Consider the following 20,980-nt stretch of genomic DNA (forward strand, 5'->3'; position numbering starts at 1 on the left):
TACATCTGCTGTTGTCCATTACCTTTCATTTCTTCAACAAAAAACTTCATGCTGTTGCATTTTCTTATTTGCATTGCTGTGTAAAAACACATTTCTTCATTCTCTCTTAGTTCTGGTTTCATTTTCTTCGCACTACTGTGCTTCTCCTTCTTGCCATCACGCTGCTGCCTTTTCTTATGCATTGTTGTCCATACCCATAACCATAGACTCCGTCATCCCTGGGTTTTTATTTGCTGCTGCGTTGCCTCTGGAATTTGCACTGTGGTTGCCCCTGTTCCTTTTTACACCCTTGCTTCACACAGTCTTTGTCTTCATCATTTTTTTTATTTACACAATGCACTGCTGTGCAATTCCTTTCGTTCTTCTGCTGCCATACACATTCTCATTCATCCCATGTGCATTAAAAATATACACTGCCCCTGTTTTTCTTTAGGCATTTCTGTGCATGTTGCATTGCATACAAAAAAAATATTACATTTTTCACTGCTGTGTGAAAAATTTCATTGCATTCTTAGCCACTGGGCATTTACGCTCTGCTGCGTTTTGCCTTCTTCTCATTTTCTTCTCACTGCTTTGCATTTTCATTCCCAATACAAAACATTTCCATCTGTTGTGTATTATACTCACTCTGCTGTGAGTCTATTCTCTCATATTAGATATAAAAGGAAAACTACATTCCATTGCTATGCATTTCAATGCATGTGCTCCAAATTTTTTTTTCCAAACTGTTGTTTTATGTTCTGTCTTCCCACTGCTGTGAGGGTCTTCTTGCTTTGCATACTTTTCTTCTCTGCTTCTATGGCAGATTTAACTTCATATCTTTCCCTTATGAAAAGGTCTTCATCAAAGAGTGACTGTTAATACAGTTCAGCAAAAAAAATTACAAGCTCCCCTTTAGTGTATGCTTTATCTTCTTTCAGCAAGGTTTTCTCAAAAGAGACTTAGATCAGCTGGGGAGTTCAAGGGGGTTTCAGGTTGCATTTCCTTCCTTCTCCATACTTGTGTAACTTTCTTCTTTTGCATGTGTCTAGCTTGTGTAAGAGCCCATGTTAAGTTACAGTCACGTGCCATATGCCCAATGTTATGACACTTGAAGCATTCAACTTTATTCATGAATAAGAATTCATGATTTCTTCTTGTGAAATTATTTCTTGGAGATTGTCGGGGACCACAACATCTATCTCCATGAAATTCTCTACAGTCTTTTGCCATATGACCAAAGTTTGAGCAAGCATAACAATAACCAAAAAATGAACTTTGGTACCTGGGAGATGGAGGTTTCCTTGATGTACTTCTGAAGCCTTGCTGCCTTGAGATTCTTTGTTGATAACCATTGCCTCTTACCTCTTTGACATTAGCTACATTTCTTCTTGGAGCTGGTTTTCTTCTTGGAGTAGGATTTCTTCTATTGCAGCCTTCATTTTTCTCCTTGCCTTTGTTGGAACTAGGAGCTTCACAACTTCTTTCTGGCTTCTTCGCATCTCCTTTGCTTAGAGCATCTTCATTCTTGTTTGAGGGTTCACCTACATACCCAAGTCATGATTTATCAGATGGAGATCGTTGATAGCTGAGCATGTCATCCAAGGCTTGAGAGCTCTTCATGATTTTGTTCATCTCTTCAACCTTTTTCCTGAGGAGGACAATCTCTTCTTCCAATCTTTCACACTCATTATTCTTCTTTGTAAGCTGTTCCTCAGTTTCTTCCTTGCTACGAGTAGCTTCAGCTGCTACTATTTTAAGAGAGATGATTTCTAACTTCATTTTGGAGAGTTCTGCTTGACTGCTCTCCATTTTCTTTTCAGCTTCTTGTGTCTGCTTCCTGGCTTCTTGTAGTTCAGACTTAAGGGAGGAAACCTCTGCCTTGTACTATCCAATCTCTTCTACAAGCTTGTTCACTATCTTGTGCCTTTGTTCAAGTTGACTTGACAAGGCGTCTTCCTGCTTCTTTGCTTCATTCAGCTGATTTGTCATGGATATAACTTCTTCATGATGTTTCCTTTTGCATTGATCAAGCTCCTTCTTAAGCTTGACGAGCTCTTCATCCCTTTCTTTCACTTGAATCTTGATGAGGTCAACCTTCTCATTTTCAGCTTCCATGATCGATTCATAACTTTCTTCTTGACTGATGGTCAAGGTCAGTGCTCCCTTTGCATGAAGATCATGCAGTCTGTCCCATATATCCTTTGCTGATGTATATTTTCCTAGATTCTTCTTCACAGAATCAGGCAGTCCATCCAAGATAATTGTTGCTGCTTTTGCATCATACTCCATGGATTCTTTATCCCTCTTGCTATCATCAATCACTGATTTCCAGATTTCAATCCCTTCAGACTGTAGGAAAGCCCTCATTTTTATTTCCCATATATCGAAGTTCCCATCGAACCTTGGAGCCTCAAATAGAATGCTTTCAAATATATTGTTTTCTATTTTAGTAAATGAGGGAGACACAACTTTAGGAGGATTGGAGGCTTTCTTCTTTGACCTTGCCATTCTTAACTAGGCTTTAAATACTTGACTGTGTTTTTTTTAAAACAACTGACTGTCTTCAATAATAACTCAAAAAACTTGAGAAATACCTGAATCCTTTTAGCTGAGGCTTCACACTGCTGGAGAAGCTTTACTGCTGCAACAAGAGTCTTTCCTTCAGCTTCTTTGACACTTCAAAGAGCCTGAACCTGCTCTGTCACCATCAAAGAGCCTGGACCAGCTCTGATACCACTGTTGGGTATTTTTCATGGGAAAATACCAAAAACCAAACAAATAAACTCCACAGAGGCAATGCTCTGTTTCCTTCTGCCACAAGATCTTTTTGCACAGGGAAGCTTTTAATAAAAATCTCAGAACAGAGTATTACACAGCCATAAAACATTTCTATTCATTAAAACAAAATGTCTGAAACAACATTCATCCTCTATCACTCAGAGGGATTTACCAAAAATATATTCAGCCAACTCTGATACATATTCATCCTCTTTGCTGAGAGGGATTCACCAAAATTACTTTCACCTATCAAAAAACAAAACTATGTCTCCACCTGAGAATTCACTGTGCTGGGTTTACTGCTGTAAAACCCCTTTTTACATTACTGTTGTAAAACTATTTTTACACATACTACTGTAAAAATATTTTACACATACTGCTGTAAAACAAACTTTTACATATGCAGTAAACTTTTACATTACATTCACAATTTCAAAAATATCTGTGCGCTCTTTTCTTTTGCATTTCAATGCAAATCCAATACATTTAAAAATCAACACTGTTCTATGCAGTGCTGTGCATCTCCCTTGTTCTTCGCGGATAGCACTGTTGTGCATTATCCTCTCTCACACTACACGATTTTCATTACAATGAGCAACTGATTTTTATGCACTATTGTGCAACACCAAAGTTCTCTATTCCCCTTCTTCGTTCCTCTTTTTATTCATATGTGCGTGTTATCAAAAATGGTCTGCATATTGCACCTATTTTTACTCTGCCCCTATTCTATTTTCCACACACTACAATACACGTTCTTTTCATTGCAATACATATTTTTTTTTTTTATGAAAATGGTCAACGCACACAACAAATATAAAAGCAATATATTTTGTGCCCATGCTTTCGTATCATTAAAACTTAAAGTTTTACCAACAACTTACGAATCCATTTAATTTTCAGCATGGTGAAGGTACTTCATTAATTTGCTTGACAGATCGGCAGTCAACTCAAACGTTTGATTTAATCCACGCAATGCATTTAAATTCTGGCTCGTATGCAGGTTTGAATAAATCAACGGACAAGAATGCTGGAGCAGATCGGACATTACCTAAATTTACAAAAATCTCTACCAAATTTTTTAAAAATATAACCCGAATTTTCATAACTTTCAAGACAAAAAAAACATAATTGTTAGACTAGGGGATAAGGAGGAGGCTTGGGCAATGAACAATTGCTTGCTGTTTAATTTTTTAGAGTGTGGGATGTTGGGTTGAACTTTTGCGATCACCATGTCAAAATTCATTGTGGGGATTTGGTTGTGCAAGTTAACTTTTCTTTGACGATGACAAATGCATAGATGGCCTTTGTTTATTATAATTTCATTTTCAAGCTGAAAAAATATCCTCTATTTTCACCCTTTATTATAAATAGATTCGTATTTTATGCATAAATTTGATATAAATGCAATTTTCATAAGTTTGAAATAAAATTGAATTTCTATAATTTTAATATATATTATAAATTTGTAATTTATGCAAGTTCATATAATTTTTTAATAAATTTATTAATAAATTTGTTAGTAATATGTAATTTTTTAATAAATTTGTAATACAAATTTAATTCGAGTGATTCAATAAAACAATTGTTATTATTTTTATTTAAATTATATAAAAAATTGTTTAAATAAAAAAATTGTTATTTTATGAGGTAAACGTAAACCATTGTTATTTTTCGGGGTAAATTTTATGTGTTGAAATAAAATAACCATAATATTTTTGGCATTCAAAATGGATTTTATGTGTTAAAATAAAATCACCATAATGTTTTTTGGATTTGAATAAGTGATATTTTCACATAAAGTATATAAATAACATATTTATTTGTTATGGATTTAAAATCTAGTGGACATGAAAAGAATTGTTATTATTTAAATTTAAATTTAAAACTAATAATAATAATAAATCAATTTTTTTAAAAAGATATTTTTAATTTTTTTTTTAATAACTTTTAATTTATATTTATTTAATATAAATTTAGGCATATAAAATTTTAAATCCATATAGGTTACACATGTTAATGCCTCTCCAGATATATCATACTTCTTGGAAGATTATTTCAAGGAATGGCTTAGTGCTCTTGATAGTGTCAAATAATAACACAAATTATTTCTTTATCTGTGAAGTGGTTTGAATGTGTAGTTTCACTTGAACTATAACAGGTTACATCATTGAGATCAAATAATTATTTTAAAAAATAGAAAAAAAAAAAAAACAATAAAATTGAATATACAGATTCACTTGTACATGAATCATTTAATATTTCTCTTATTTTCTAACAACATATTATTTTAATTTACTTATACGTTTTGTTTATTTTACCTATAATATAGTAATACCCATCAAAATATTAAAAATACAAATTTTCAAACAACATATCATTTTAATTTGTTTAGATGTTTTGTTTCCCTACTTCATATTATAGTAATACTTATCAAAATTCAAAATATTAAAAATACTAAACCCATCCAAAATATTAAAAATACTAAACCCATCCTCACCTCAAGGTAAAAAGAGACACTAAATTACTAGCAACTCATTGGATTTGTCTTTTAGCTGCTAAATTCTTTGTTTCATTTAGCTACTAAAATTCTTTCCTATTTCAACATTTTTTTCTTATGTAAAACAACCGGAGTATCTATTCAAATGACCAGGTGCCCCTTTCTCAGGTTCTCCAATTTTTTGTTATACCATGCACGATATACATTTCAATGGCACACTAGGCATAATTAAAATCTCATTAAAAATAATTTAGAAAATAGTAGCTAATTTCTAAAATTTAAAATCAAGAAACATATAACTAGGGCACTCTATTTCTGCACCATAGAAGGGGTGGATCATATTAGTGCATATTGCTCTAACATATTTACTAGTAATGAATTTTAGTTTGTATACTATTAATCTATTTAGGGTGGTGTGTATATTCATTTCTTAACACTTTTTGATAGTAATTTTTAGTGTGTATACTATCAATCTATCTATGGTGGGGTGTATATTCATTTCTTATTACTTTTTGATAGTAATTTTTTGTTGTTGCAATATGAGGTTGTGCCCAGGCCAAGGATAATCTATTTTTTTAGATGTAAGAATGATTTTCCTAATAGTGGAACATCATCATCACAATGGTGTCAGATTCTATTATGCTTGGAGACACCTTAATATATTGTACCTATGAGATTTGAACCTACGAAAAATAATTCAAATAAATTGTTGAGATCCACCTCCATCTCCTCCCTATGAGATTTGGACCTAAGCATTGAAACTTTGTCTTTTTGGCCTTCTACCTCATAACCAGGAGGTTGCGCAGCATACACTTCCTCTTTTAGCACTCCATTTAAGAAAGTTTATTTTACGTCCATTTGATACACTTTCCATTTATGTTGATTAGAAATCGCCACAACTGTACGCATTGTCTCCATCCTTGCGACTGTCGAAAACGTCTCCGAATAATATCTTGTATTTTGCTACTTGTATCCTTTGACTTCTGGCCTTGCTTTGTGCCTTTCAATCTTACAGTCGACATTGCTCTTGGTATTATAGACCCACTTCACTCCAATGACTTCTTTTCCTTATGGAAGGTTCATTAACTCCGATGTGTCATTCTTTTCTATCGCTTCTATTTCTTCCTCCATTCCCGCAACCCATTTTTCTTCTTTGATTGCATCTTGAAAATGGATTGGGTCATCTATATGACAAAATAATGCAAATAAGGCCTCTCCTTGATAGTTCACTTGTGTGACAACTGCATCTTTTCTTCCATCCTCTTGTGAGTTCATTGATAGTTGTGTGTGCACACCTTCTCCTTCCAAATCTGATCTTATGTTTAGGGGAAACATTCTATTGTTTTTCATCCGAACCTTTGCAATTAGCTGTTTGCTTGGAGGCCTATCCAAAATTGTGCACACATCATATTTGAAGAAGACATTGTAGCCCTTTTGCATGAGTTGTCCAATGCTTATGAGGTTATGCTTTAAACCAGGGACAAAGTAAACATCTGAGATGTACTTCTTCTCCCCCTTCTTTGTTACGATATTAAATCTTCCTTTTCCCATGATAGATACTTTTCTATCAGTCCCTAATGTCACTTTAGATTTCACACTTTCATCTAGATTGGAAAACATTTATGCTTTCCTGACATGTGGTTGCTACACCCTGAATCTAGATACCATATATCACTTTGTTTTTCTTGTGCTACATTACAAGCTAAAAACATGATATCATGGTTCTGATTTTCCTTTGTGAAATTTACACTTGGTTTGTTACTAATGTCATATTGCTTCTTTCTACATTCCTTTGCATAATGACCATACTTCGACATTGGACTTGAGATTTATCATACCTATGACTTTGTGCTTGATTTTGGCTTGGGCCTTGACTTGGAATTTGATTGTTTCCCCTTCCACTTCATCTTGAAGAGCTGCTTCTTCCACCTCTGTGTGGGCTTCTTCCTCTTCCTCTAGCATATGATCTTCCTTTGCCTCTACCTTGACCAAATGAAACTTGTTTCTTGAAGGAATGATCCAATGAGGTGCTTGTTGCTCTGTTCAGTCTATGTTCATGACAAGTCAGTGATGCATGAAGCTCATCCACTAAGAACTGTGAGAGATCCTTTGTCTCTTCTATGGCCACAACAATGGCATCAAACCTTGCTGGAAAACTTCTCAAAACTTTCTCAACTATTCTGCTTTCCTGAATTGTCTCACCATGAGACCTGATTTGAGTAACCAACCCAATTACATGTGTAAAAAACGAGAATACATTATCACACCCTTTCATACAAAGTGTTTCAAAATCTCTTCTCAACCTTTGCAGTTTTGTTGTCTCCACTTTTTCCATGCCTTGGTAGGTTGTCTCGAGGGTGTCCCATGCTTGCTTGAACTTCGTTGCTGCTGCAACCCTTGGGAAAACACTTTCATAAACCGCTTGAAAAATGTAGAAGATGGATTTTTCATCCTTCTTCCTGTTGTCCCTCAACAGATCCATTTCTGCTTAAGACAAGGCATCGTATGCTTCTACATCTGCTGGTTCTTGAAAACCATTCTCCACCAAATCCCAAATGTCTTGAGAAGAAAATAGGGCCTTCATTGTAATAGTCCAATAGTCATAACTTTTGTCATTAGATTAGTCAAGCTTGTGCTTGATGTTGCCATTTCGGAGTGAGAAAAAAAACATTTCTACCTGCTTGTAAATATGCTAAAAAAAGCAATATGTCCTCAAAACAAATTTTAATTGCTAGTAAAAACACTTGTTTTTACACCAACAATGTTTAACTCGCTATGATACCATGTTAGAATATCAAAAAAAAAATCGTAGGGTCAGAGGAGAAGAATCTGGCTCAGAATTCAGTTGCGGCAAGGTAAGTCTTATGTTGCAGCAATGATATCCCAGCTACATAGAGGCTTAAATAATACACGAGACACAGGAAATAAGTCATGGAAAAACATAGTAGAAACAAAAAGGTTGCGGTAAATTTACTCATGAAGGTTTAGAACCACATCGCAACATAACATACTTTGTATTATATTTCAAAACATAGGAAAAAAACATTTGCGTAATAAATGGAGTCTACTGGGGTTGCGAGTAAATGTCTATGAAATTGGTTTTCATGCACTCACCAATATTTCCTCCACAGTTTTCTCCTCACTACCTCACATACTTTCAACCTCTCTCGCGCTCTCTAACATGCAAATGACTTTTACATTCACATTTATCTCAACATACAAATTTGAAATTAATACATGACAGAGAAAATATTTAAAATACAACATGGTCAATTTTACATAATAAATGGTTTTCTCAACTTGTGTTATGGAGTGTGGGCCCAAAATTCATTAAATGTGTTAAACTCACTCTGTCCTATTTTGCAGAATGGTCAGCGTTGTACTTCTGTTCTAACTTCAATCCTTACACGCTTCTGTTCTGACTTGTTCTGAGTTCAATCCTTTCGTGTGCAAACAAAATTGCATACAAGGTGAAACAAAATTGCATACATGCAATAGTTAACAGTCAAGCATGGTGTTTGTCAGTGTTTTTAAGAAGGTGGTTGGGATTATTATTTCCAACATCCCCATTTTATATAATGTGGGCACTAATAGCCCATGATATGCAACAATATCACTCGCTTTCAAATGATCTCCGGTGATATTAAAGGCCATACTCTTAAAAAGTATTAAATTTTTTGTTAAAAAATATTAATTTTATGGGACCTTTTTTGTTGGTTTCATTTAGCGATAATTTGAATGTTGAATCACATGGTTTACATAATACCTCATAACAGGACCAATGCACTAATTTATTTATTAGAGATTTAAATTTATATAATTTCAAAATTTATTTTAGATTTTAAAGTAAAATTGTTATTTCATTTTTTAATACTATCATCATTATCAAATTAAATAAAGAAAAATTAATTAAGAAAATTGTTATATGTTTTTTAATAATATTTTTTTTTAATTATTATGTTTATTATGATGAGATATCTTATCTCTCATTAATAAGTACACATGACCATTTTCAATTTGTAAAGGTAGAAAACAAGACTAATAAAATTCAGGATGACTACTAACTTATTTCAAAAATCATCATAACTTTCTATTAAAGTTGAACTAACTAAAGCATATAAAATTGTAACTTTTTTATCATAAATATTATTACAAATTTACATATAAAATCTTTGCTTTTTGATCATAAATATTACTACAAGTTAGTCCCAACACTACAAAATGTTTGAAATATATACATAGAAAAACAAATCATTTTCAAAACACTATTTCTAATTTAACATATGAATCTAAAATTTTGATTTTATGTTACCGATTGCAATTAATATGAAGAGTTAGTATAAATCATTTTCAAAACACTATTTCTATTTTAACATATGAATCTAAAATTTTGATTTTATGTTACCAAGTGTAATTAATATGGAAAACTTAAAAATTGAAAAACTATTTTTCAACCAAAAAATTAACCAACAAAAAGGTTTTGATAGTAGTAAAATATATATTTTGATAATAGTAAAGTATCAAGTATCATTAAATTTTACTTTAGTTAATTTGATTGATGTTACCTGCTCCAAATTCCTTTCATAATAGAGAAACAAATTGATCTAAAAAAAATTAAATGTAATTTTCAAATCATTCATAAAAAAACACGGATTTTGAATTCATACCATATGTCAATAAGATTTTTTCAGGAAGAAAAAAGCAAGATTATATTATACTGGTCCTGTATAAATAGTGGCAGAAAGTACATATCATGTATTTACATATATCATATTCCATGGGAGAAACTTTTGTGCAAAAAAATACAAAATCTCAGATAAGAAAGATAAGACTTATGCAAAGACATCTCTAGCATCCCGCTAGGAGCATGTAACAGAGATGGATACTATCATTTGAGACCACCCATATTCAAGAGAAATCAAAAAAGGATACAGAAAGGAGAAGGACCATAAGCAAAAACATTTGAAACCATTGAAGATGATTAGAAACCCGGGATACAGAAGTCCTGTATGAAAAAATACTCCCCTTATGCCAAAACCTCCAGAGACCAGGTACCTGTACCGAGGAGAAGACCCTGCTTAGATAGACAGTTCGCAACCTGATTCCGAGTCCTGTAGATGTGCTGAATAGAGCTGCCAACCATGAGGTCCCAAAAAAACATGACTCTCTCCAACCAGCCAGCAAGATGTGGGCATCTGATGATGCATTTACCATTAACATGATCTACCATGGACTTGGAGTCCCCGTAAATAGAGATGGAATGGATGTCAAAATAGATACAAAAAGCGAGCAGACCGCAAGGACCATCACCTCCGCCATGCTGTTTGTCCCATTACCAGCATTCCAAGCCAGTCTGTAATGTAGATGCTCGCTTATGATTATGAAAACCCCACAGCCACAAGAATTTCGTTGGGCAGCTCTGTCAAAAAAGGCCATCGGGGGCCTAAGGAGAGGATCAGGCAGCCCATTCTTGTTGGACTTTTTCATTTTTGGACTCTCTTTGCGGACAGAACCGAGAAGGAAAGAAATGTTTTGTATAATGTCCATGAGAGACACCCTTGCATCATTAAAAAATTTATTGTTCCGCCAGCTCCAGGCACACCATAAAGCAGTCACAAAGATCGGCCTCCATGATTCTTGTTGTCTACCCCACCAGACAAAAGCGGCAAGGGATAAAGATATTGGGTTATAATATGAAATGCCAAATAAGGTTGCTCAATCATCTGTTAATATATTTTATAATATATGAAATGCCAAAGAGCACAGATGGGAGTAACATAACACGACAAGGGCATTCGCTTATAATATGAAATGCCGGATAAGGTCACTCAATCATCTGTTAATATATTTTATAATATATGAAATGCCAAGAAGCATAGACGGGAGTAAAATAACATAACACGACAGCATTAGCCATTCTCAAAACCAACGGTTAATTGGTGAATTTAATAAATTATCCAAATCTATAGCAATGATTCAAAATGGTTTAATGCTTTGGTAACCTTACTGTAGTTTTATAGGACCGAACTTTCAGATATTTTTTTTGTAGTTGTCACAATCACAAACATTTATGAGTTTGGTTCGAGTACATTTGAACCATTAACTAATATGTGATTGAGAAGTTACTATAGAGAATGAAATAGACATTTTAAAAGTCCAAGAAACATTCCAAATAAAATTTGTATTAAAGATTGTGGCCCCCTCGTAAACCTTAACATCCTTTTTGCAACCTCTATTGGGCTTTGAATCATTAGAATTTTGTCTTTTAAATTATATATATTAAGTATGAAAAAACACTCTTAAAAAATATAACCATTATAAAAAGGTAATTTATAACCGAACATTCAATACTCCCTATTCTATAACATTGTTACGAGATCATATCATAAATATTCATATGAATTATATATATATATATATATAACCTCATCTTACATTTCTATTTTTTTTTAGCCCATATTAAATTTATTTCATGTCTTCATCTAACCGTCTCACTATTGTTATCACGAAAAGTTCTTTCACTTAGTACTCAACTTACATTCGTCCTTATCACTCTGCCTTTACACTTCCACGTAGAAAGTTGAAGTTTCCAATTTTGTACGCTTCATACGTCCATGTTCATCAAAACGCCTGTTTAACCTCTTATAAATTCTGTCCACGTGAAAACTGCAAAATTTGCACCCATAGTTTTGCCTGTTAAATTTTGTAATTTCAACAGCGCAGGGCAGTTTTCGGAAAACCGCCCCGGTCTCCCCGCACCGCCTTTGGCAGAAGGCTGTACCCGCAGAGGAGGCCCCGACACAATCAGGAGGTGCCACGCGTCCACTGTACAACAACTTTACCGCCTGCTCCCTGGACGCTAAAGGTCGTTTTGTTTGCGTGACCTTGACGAGCGAATTGCGTTGGATCGGGTCAGGAGCTCGGATCTGCGCGAAGCTGCGCAGACTTTAACGACCGGGCCCGACGAATGAGGTGGCGACACGTGGCACTGAAGTGACGTCAGCCGACCTCGCCCGCGTCAAAAAGAAATTTTTTTTGTGTCGTTTTGTGGTTGACCGCCGTGGAGGAAACGACATGGTTTTAATGCTTCTACGTAGAATTAGGTGGCAGCCTTTAATGTGGTAATGAGCATACGTCCCATATGTTATTTTTTATATATGTTTTTACATAGAATTTGGTGAGGCCATTTGATATGGTTATGGGCCACATTTTTTTATGTTTTTATATATGGCTATGTAAGCCCGTGTGCAGCAATAGTTATGAAGTTTTTTTATGTGTAGTAGTGGCTGCGCGTATTGTATTTTTTTTGGTATGCATTGAGGCTGCGCACGGTATACGCAAGAGAGAACAGGGAAAAGTTTTAGAGTGCCTGCGCGCGGGAGGTTTATGAAGAACAGAGGAAAAGAGCACGATGTGCCTGCGCGCAGAGGTAGTATGTAAAACAATGTATTGAACACACAACAGTGCGAGAAGGGAAAACAGAATAGAGGCATGATATGTTTGTTTCCCAACAGCAAGAAATTGTTTTTGTAATACCCACAACAGTGGAAGACCAGAAATGAGCGAGACAGAGTTTCTCTAGTGAATCCCTCTCTGCGAAGAGGATGAGTTTGTAACAATTTTTTTTTGTTTTTAAGCAATAGAAAATGTTTTATGCTGTTGTAATGGACTGTTCTGAGTTAATTTGTTTTTAATAGCTTCGCTGTGCAAAGGTCCTGAAGAAATGGAACAGAGCATTGGCTCTGTTGTGTTTGTTTGTTTGGTTTTGGTATTTTCCCATTCAAAATACCCAACAGTGGTATCAGAGCTAGTCTAGGCTCTTTGAAGACTCAAAGAAGCTGAAGGAAGGTGTGGTTGCAGCAGTCAAACTTCTCCAGCAGTGTGAAGACTCAGCCAAAAGAGTTAAGGTATTTTTCAAAGCTTTCCTTTCTGTTACTGTTAAAAGAACAGTCAGTGATTTAAAAGAAAACACAGTCAAGTATTTAAAGCCTAGATAAGAATGGCGAGGTCAAAGAAGAAAGCCTCCAAGCCTGCTAAAAATGTGTCTCCCTCCTCTACTAAAATAGAAGGCAATCCATTTGAATACATTTTATTTGAAACCCCAAAGTTTGATGGAAACTTTGATGTATGGGAAATAATGATGAGGGCTTTCCTAATGTCTGAGGGGATTGAAGTCTGGGAGTCAGTGATTGATGACAGCAAGATGGATAAAGAATCCATGGAGTATGATGCACAAGCAACAAAGACTATCTTGGATGGACTCCCTGATTCAGTAAAGAAGAATCTAGGAAAATATTCATCAGCAAAGGAGATATGGGACAGACTTCATGACCTTCATGTAAAGGGAACACTGACCATGACCATCAGTGAAGAAGGAAGTTATGAACCCATCATAGAAGCTGAGAATGAGAAGCTTGACCTCATAAAGCTTCAAGTAAGAGAAAGGGATGAAGAGCTTGCCAAGCTTAAGAAGGAGCTTGATCAATGCAAGAGGAAACATCATGAAGAAGTCATATCCATGACAAATCAGCTGAATGAAGCAAAGAAGCAGGAAGATGTCTTGACAAGTCAACTTGAACAAAGACACAAGATAGTGAACAAACTTGTAGAAGAGATTGGACAGTACAAGATAGAGGTATCCTCCCTTAAGTCCGAACTACAAGAAGCCAGGAAGCAGGCACAAGAAGCTAAGAAGAAAATGGAGAGCAGTCAACCAGAAATCTCCAAAATGAAGTCTGATATTATCTCCCTTAAAATAGTAGCAGCTGAAGCTACTCGTAGCAAGGAAGAAATTGAGGAACAACTAGCAAAGAAAAATAATGTATGTGAAAAGTTGGAAGAAGAGATTGTCCTCCTCAGGAAGAAGGTTGAAGGGATGAACAAAATGATGAAGAGCTCTCAAGCTTTGGATGACATGCTCAGCTATCACAGATCTCCATCTGATAAATCAGAACTTGGGTATGTAGGTGAACCCTCAAACAAGGATGAGGATGCTTTAAGCAAAGGAGATGTGAAGAAGCCAGAAAGAGATGGTGATGCTCCTAGTTCCAGCAAAGGCAAGGAGAAAAATGAAGGCTGCAATAGAAGAAATCCTGCTCCAAGTAGAAAACCAGCTCCAAGAAGAAATGTAGCTGATGGCAAGAAGGCAAGAGGCAGTGGTGATCATCAAAGGATCTCAAAGCAGCAAGGCTTCAGAAGTACATCAAGGAAACCTCCATCTCCCAGGTACCAAAGTTCATTTTTTGGTTGTTGTTATGCATGTTCAAACTTTGGTCATATGGCAAAAGACTGTAGAGCATTTCATAAAGATAAATGTTGTAGTCTCCGAAAATCTCCAAGAAACAATTTTAGAAGAAATCATGAAATGTTATTCATGAACAATGTTGAATGTTTCAAGTGTCATAACATTGGGCATATGGCACGAGATTGTAACTTGACATGGGCTCTTACACAAGCTAAACCCATGCAAAAGAAGAAAGTTACACAAGTATGGAGAAGGAAGGAAAGGCAATCTGAAAACCCCTTGAACTCCCCAACTGATCTAAATTTATTTTGAGAAGAGTCTGCCAAAAGAAGACAAGCATACATTAAAGGGGAGCTTGTAATTTTGTTTTTGTTGCTGAACTGTCTTAACAATCATTCTTTAATGAAGATTTCTTTTTATAAAGGAAAGGCATGAAATCAAATCTGCCATAAGAGCAGAGAAGAAAAGGGGACAATTCTCAAATGTAAAGTGCAGCGGCGCAATAAGGAGTATGCAGAGCATGGAGACCCTCACAGCAGTGGGAGGACAAAACATAAAACAGCAGTTTGAAATTTTTGTTATGGAGCACATGCATTGAAATGCATAGCAATGGAAAGTAGTTTCCTTCTATGTATTGTGAGAGAACAAACTCACAGCAGAGTGAGTATAATACACAGCAGATGGAAATGTTTTGTATTGGGAATGAAAATTCAAAGCAGTGAGAAGAAAATGAGAAGAAGGCAAAACGCAGCAGAGCATAAATGCCCAGTGGCTGAGAATGCAATGAAATTTTTCACACAGCAGTGAAAAATGTAATATTTTTTTTTGTATGCAATGCAACATGCACTGAAATGCCTAAAGAAAAACAAGGACAACAGATTTCTAATGCACATGGGTGAATGATAATGTGTGTGGCAGCAGAAAAATGAAAGGAACTGCACAGCAGTGCATTGTGTAAATAAAAAAAATGAAGATGAAGATTGTGTGAAGCAAGGGTGTAAAAAGAGAAGACAGCAGCGTGATGGCAAGAAGGAAAAGCACAGTAGTGCGAAGAAAATGAAACCAGAACTAAGAGAGAATGAAGAAATGTGTTTTTACACAGCAATGTAAATAAGAAAATGCAGCAGCATGAAGTTTTTGTTGAAGAAATGAAAGGTAATGGACAGCAGCAGATGTAAAAGAAATTTTTCTTTACAACAGTAAATGTAAGTATAGTGAATGTGTTGTTCATTGAATTGAAATGCAACATATGCAACAGCAGTGAATGTAAGAAATATTTACCCACAACAGTGTAAATTTGTAAGTTGGGACAGTGTAATTGTTCCAGAAAAGACAGAGTATTCTGTCTTTGAAAAGTGCACAAGCAGTGCAAGTGTAGACACAGCAGTGTGGGGTAGACGCAGTAAAGAAGATGGCACAACAGTGCAGCAGAGAATATGCATCAGCATAAGAGAACATTGTAATGAGTTTGCACACACAGCAGTGCAATGATTGTTTGTTTTGGAACTGCATTTGAAGCAGTCATTTGGTGAATCCCTCTGTTGAGAGGAAGATGCTCTTTAGCATTGTTTGGTAAATCCCTCTGTTAAGAGGAAGATGTTTTTTTATAACAAGTGAATCCCTCTGTCATGAGGAAGGTGCTATTCAGCACATTGTAATGGTGAATCCCTCTGTCATGAGGAAGGTGCTATTCAGCACATTGTTATGGTGAATCCCTCCATCATGAGGAAGGTGCTCTCAAGCACAGTTTCAGGTTAATCCCTCTATTAAGAGGAAGACAACTTTGTTTGTTTGTGAACTGCATCAGAAGCAGTTGGTGAATCCCTCTATGTGAGGAAGATATCTTTGTAACAACAGTACTGAGGAATCCCTCTATGTGAGGAAGTGTTTGGGTATGTCCTAATGCCCAGCAATTGAAATTAAAGGGGAGTGTTAAATTTTGTAATTTCAACAGCGCAGGGCAGTTTTCGGAAAATTGCCCCGGTCTCCCCGCACCGCCTTTGGCAGAAGGCTGTACCTGCAGAGGAGGCCCCGACACAATCAGGAGGTGCCACGCGTCCACTGTACAACAGCTTTACCGCCTGCTCCCCGGACGCTAAAGGTCGTTTTGTTTGCGTGACCTTGACGAGCGAATTGCGTTGGATCGGGTTGGGAGCTCGGATCTGCGCGAAGCTGCGCGGACTTTAACGACCGGGCCTGACAAATGAGGTGGCGACACGTGGCACTGAAGTGACGTCAGCCGACCCCACCCGCGTCAAAAAGAATTTTTTTTTGTGTCGTTTTGTGGCTGACCGCCATGGAGGAAACGACATGGTTTTAATGCTTCTACGTAGAATTAGGTGGCGGCCTTTAATGTGGTAATGGGCATATGTCCCATATGTTATTTTTTATATATGTTTTTACATAGAATTTGGTGAGGCCATTTGATATGGTTATGGGCCACATTTTTTTATGTTTTTATATATGGCTATATAAGCCCGTGTGCAGCAATAGTTATGAAGTTTTTTTATGTGTAGTAGTGGCTGCGCGTATTGTATTTTTTTTGGTATGCATTGAGGCTGCGCACGGTATGCGCAAGAGAGAACAGGGAAAAGTTTTAGAGTGCCTGCGCGTGGAGGTAGTATGTAAAACAATGTATTGAACGCACAGCAGTGCGAGAAGGGAAAACAGAATAGAGGCATGATATGTTTGTTTCCCAACAGCAAGAAATTGTTTTTGTAATACCCACAGCAGTGGAAGACCAGAAATGAGCGAGACAGTGTTTCTCTAGTGAATCCCTCTCTGCGAAGAGGATGAGTTTGTAACAGTTTTTTTTTGTTTTTAAGCAATAGAAAATGTTTTATGCTGTTGTAATGGACTATTCTGAGTTAATTTGTTTTTAATAGCTTCGCTGTGCAAAGGTCCTGAAGAAATGGAACAGAGCATTGGCTCTGTTGTGTTTGTTTGTTTGGTTTTGGTATTTTCCCATTTAAAAATATCCAACATTGCCACGTAACCATTTTATACTAAGAGTTCAAAATTTACCCACAACTAAAGAATGTCTTCAATGGTAACATGTGTGGCCAGCACTAAATAATTGCAAGGGCAAGTGTGATATCTGTTATTAATTTTAATCCGTTAGAAATGTGAATGGGATGCCAGTAATATTTTGAACAATATAAGAAGGCGATATTTTTCTTGGAAAATTTGCCTAGTACTCTGTTTCGCCGGATTCAACTCATCTATCCATGTCACGTGGCCCACGTTCTCGTGCGTAAATGCCATACGGACTTCGTCTCCGACCGCTTGGACACATCATTCAGCGTTGAGGACCGTTGATACAGTTGACATCCATGTTTTTCATTTGCAAATGCTTGCTTCGCTCCGCACTTGATTGAAAAAATAAGAAATCTATGTACATCCATGTTTTTCATTTGCAAATTCTTGCTTCGCTCCGCACTTGATTGAAAAAATAAGAAATCTATGTACATCCATGCTTTGCATGTGAAAATTCTTGCTTCGCTTCCCACTTCATTGAAAAAATAAGAAAATCTATGAATGTACAATATAGGCGTTGATAAATAATGACATTTCTACCATCATCAAAAATATATATATTATTTTCTATATATAATTTATAAAAAGTAATTCCTAAATTCCAGCGAAGACAGGAACAACCATATACCTTTCGGCACTTATAAGTAGAGAGAAATTATACGCTTAATCGTCGCCCACCGGCCGTGAAGGTTATAGGATGGTCAGACCTTTGAATATAAGAAACGCCGGCCACCGTTTGTTTGAACGGAGAGCTCAATAATTTGAGAAAATATTTTTCAACAAAAATATTAACAAGCAAAGAGATACTCATATTCATAAAATATCCAATATCGTATTAAATTTCAATTAAAACAATTTAGCTTATCATAGATTTGTTAAGTTTTTTTTTTTTTCTTGAAAAATAGAGTTAAGATAGTTTTACATTTTGGTATATGTGTTATAGTTTTGTAGTTTTTCAATTTCCAACTCAAATGAATTTCCAATCCACATTTGAGTTGGGTTTTCTTTAGCCATTGATATGGTTTTATTTTTTTTTATTGGATGACATTCTAAATACAATAGGAAATAGGACATTCTAAATACAATAGGAAATAGGATTTGTAATTATGAATTAAAGAATCTAAATAATTTTTGTATGTAAAAGTTGTTGTACTTATATAGTGTTATATGAGCTATCATTGTTTTGATTTCTATGGTTATGTTTTTCAATTTTATTGATTAATAATATTGGGTGAATTTCACTATATTGTTATGCCCATTATAACATCTTTTTTATTCTATTTTATTTTCTTCTTCATTCCTTTTTCTAAATAAAAATATATTTTTCTACAAAAATTGAATGAATTATTAATAAATTTTGTACATCTTATAAGTTAGATATTTTTGAAAGTATTAAATCAAGAAAATTTACAATTTCAATCAAGTTAGGTCGAACACTTTTTTGATCCATAATTAAGAGAGATAGTCTTTCGGATTAATCACAACGCAAGGATTGGGTCGACGTTTCAAACCAACTAATGTGGTTCATCCTCAGGACAAGGTGAGAAATCGATCGATCTGAGAAAATAAATAGCAGGGATGCATCATTGCACCGTTCATAACTACTCATTAGTGAAATAATATTATTTGGTTAGAAACTAGCTGTTATGTAAAAATAAATTACTTATTATCGAATGAATAGCAAATTTGTTAATTAAATAATAAAATAATAATATAAGCAAGGAGTGACCTAGTCAATTAACTAGTCAATATAATAAGTGATTATAATAATATTAGGTAAAAGTTTGTTTTTTTGTTGGTAGAAATATAATATGTTTACCAAATTAAGTAACTCAAATCTTATAAATTCATATAATAATGTCATATGTCTATTATAAATTTATCTAATAATAATAGTTTGAAAATAATTAATTTTAGAATTTTATATGATAATATGTTATTAAAGAACTAACATATTTGCTAAGTTAAATAACTAAAATCCGATAAACTATTATAAGTTTATATGATAGTAGTTTGAGAATAGTTAATTATAGAGTCTTATATAATAATATAATACTAATATTATGAATCTATATAAAAATTTAAATGAAATTAATAATCAATAATATAATTATTTATTTATATCAAAATTTTCAATATTTTTTTTAAGATAACTATATATTAACAAACATTCAGCAAGGATTATGAGGGGGGAAAGCCATTAAATAAAACGAGGAAGATAACAAAAGCCAAGAAGGATAAGGGGGAGGAGAGGGAGGCAGAGTTAAGAGGCGAGAGCTAGAATCCAGCTTTTACTTAGCTTCCAGCCATCATCCCTATTCAGGTTATTGTTATGCCTCTCAATCTCAATCGCTTCCCTGAGTTTCCTGTGGTGGAGATGACCAATTTTAGCAATGACTTTAGACTCTTAAATGCAGACATGGTGCTTAGATTTCTCAGCATGTTCTACAAAGCCTGACGTGCGGGAGCAAGACTTCTCTGGCTCCATTTGGATCTAGAAAACTAGATCTCAGTGTCCTTGTGGAATGTGATTGATGGTAGTTCGGCAGCGAAGGCCCTCCAATTGGAAGAATCCTCCAAGAAAAAGAATTTCATTAAATTCGAAAGGCTATTGAATTAGGGGAAACGCTCTTCCGGTTTCGTCTTTAGCTTGGTTCTGCTTCAATCTGCTAGTGCAGTAAGCAATGAACAGGTCTCTACATTGAGGAATTAGGCTTGCATGCAAATTTCTTCAAAACCCGATTCTGCATCTTCCCCCTCTCACCCAGGGCGTTCTCTCAAAATTACTGGACGGTCTCCTTCTACTTCCCCTCTTCAAGTTTATGTTTCTGGTGCACTTGCTTAGTCCTCTTCAGAAGTTGTCAAGTTGCTTCCTACCACTGACCCATCTTCCAGATCTCCTGCGGATTCATTTTTGGACTCGGTTTCAGCACCCGCTAGGTCCTCTCCGATGGCTGTTGACATATCTCCTTCTAGATCTCCCAGGGTTCCATTCACGGACTCGGTTTCGACACGTGCTTGGTCCTCTCTACTAGCTGTTGACATTTCTCTCTCATCTCCATCGGCGATACCACCCTCTGCAGCATTGTTGATGAACCTAGTGAGTTCGTTGTCCCATCGGTTTAACCTCTCTCATTCCCTTCCCTCCCTCGATGCTAACCCCTTGTCTTCGCTCATACCTCCACCTTCCTCAATCACTGTCCAGTCCTCTAACTATGTTGATAGGTCCAGGTCCGCTCTTCGCAACATCCCTCCCCCTCTCCACGCATATAAATGCTATTTAGTGACTTCTTCCACCAAGGAATCCTCCTTCCCCCCTCCCTCCAGATTGCCGCTGGCATTGGTTATCGGTCTACCTCTCTCCTCCTCCATCAATTCGAATTTAGCGGATTTCTCCTCCACCATCCCGTCCTTAATCATGTTGTCTTCCTCTCGACCCTTTC

This window comes from Pinus tabuliformis, chromosome 5_1 (assembly GCF_031772625.1).
Source record: "Pinus tabuliformis cultivar Carrire ecotype Pingquan chromosome 5_1, CPIR1, whole genome shotgun sequence".
Classification (NCBI taxonomy): Eukaryota; Viridiplantae; Streptophyta; class Pinopsida; order Pinales; family Pinaceae; genus Pinus; species Pinus tabuliformis.